This window comes from Ixodes scapularis, unplaced genomic scaffold (genome assembly GCF_016920785.2).
Source record: "Ixodes scapularis isolate PalLabHiFi unplaced genomic scaffold, ASM1692078v2 PGA_scaffold3__209_contigs__length_174095766, whole genome shotgun sequence".
NCBI lineage: Eukaryota > Metazoa > Arthropoda > Arachnida > Ixodida > Ixodidae > Ixodes > Ixodes scapularis.
In genome coordinates, this window is record NW_024609868.1 from 156,661,661 (window position 1) to 156,663,419 (window position 1,759).

The 1,759-nt window shown below is 51.6% G+C and overlaps 1 pseudogene; it reads left to right on the forward strand.

Moving 5' to 3' along the window:
- The first annotated feature begins 232 nt into the window (after positions 1–232).
- Positions 233–1,483, forward strand: LOC115314945 (annotated as a pseudogene).
- Positions 1,484–1,759: the final 276 nt, after the last annotated feature.

Sequence of the window (1,759 nt, forward strand, 5' to 3'; positions counted from 1 at the left end):
GACTGAGGTGCTCTCCAGAGAAATCCGAAATTATAGGGATTCACAGGAATGGATACGACCGAGGAGTACCCATTAATGTATCTCTGGACGGACAAGACATACCCGAGGTCAAGCAGTTGAGAATCCTGGGCATGTGGATCCAGCATAACGGGAAAGCCACGCGCACCATACAATTACTACAGAAAACAACTGAACAGGTGACCAAGATGATCACCAGGATCACGAACCGGAGAAGAGGGCTCAAGGAAAAGGACGTCATGAAGCTTATACAAGCACTGGTTATTAGCAGAGTAGTGTACAGTCTACCGTATCACTACCTCGACATGAAAGAACAAGAGCAGGTCGAAGTCCTCATCAGAAAAACATACAAGATAGCGCTCGGGCTTCCGCAGAACGCCCCTACTGCAAAACTAGAAGAAATGGGGGTGCACAACACCTTCCAGGAACACAAGGAAGCCCTACTGATGGCACAACGAAGCAGACTAAAGAAGAGCGGGACTGGCAGACAGCTTCTACAAAAGCTCGGGTACGGCGACTGTACAGAAGTTATCCAAAATTCCAGGGAACTGGGCGCCGGAGTCAAGGGAACCTACATAGTTAGGCCCATACCGAAGAACATGAACCCCATCATGCACCGGGGAAGAAGAAGAGCAAGAGCGCAATACTATGAGCGTGAAGGCAAAGACAAGGAGACATTCGTATACGTGGACGCAGGGGACTACCGCCGGGATGCCAAGGTAGCTGTGGCATTGGACCACGCATACGACGAGATATCCAGCTGCTCCATCAAGAACGCCAGCATGGAGGGGCGGAAGAACACGCCATCGCCCTCGCCATGATCCACGGCTACAGGACAAAGAAATCCTACACGATCCTAACCGACTCACAAAATGCCTGCAGGAACTACCTGTGGGGTTTTATCAATAAGACAGCAGCAGCAGCCCTAGAACGCGCCTGGAAGGAAGGCGTGATCCACAAAATCATTTGGACCCCAGGGCATGAGGGATTGACCGGTAACCTGATCGCAGACGCCGTCGCTCGAGCATACACCAACCGAGCGGCGGAAGAAGCGAGCGGGCCAACGGAACCAGTACCTCAAACATACAGCAGCGTACTCAACTACTACAAAGCGGGGAGAATGAGTCTCCCACCCCCGCACCCCAAGCTCAGCAGAAACAAGGCCATCAGGTGGCGACAGCTGCAGGCGGGAACCTTCCCCAGCTTGCTACGCTTCCACCACATAAGCCCGGAAACATACTCGGACAGGTGTCCCTGGTGCCAAGCCAGGGCGACCCTCTACCACTCCACGTGGGAATGCACCCGAAACCCCACACTTCCTACGGTACAAGACAACAGTCGGCAGCAGTGGGAGGCCAAGCTAGCGTGCAGCGACCTGGAAAATCAGGAATTCCTGATTGAAAGGGCCTGCAAGGCGGCGGAAGCCAACGGCATCCTGGACTAGGGAAAACCGACCACTAGCTTTTTTTTTTTTTAACCCAATAAACGTTTTCTGATCTGATCTGATCTGTGAAATATATTTTTCTCTTCGAAGGCTGGGCCTGCCTACATTGAAAGGTCTGCTTCATTTATGCTCAGTTATTTTAATTAGGGGCCTCCTCATATATTTTGTGTTCCAGCAATCATGGTAGGGTTGTTCTTTCTTTTACCATTGGAGTCTCCCCACCCTTCTGATTCTTTGTCATGGAGGGGTCCACATCACCTTTACCAGACCAGAAGAGTTGCCCCCAGCAATGAGTGT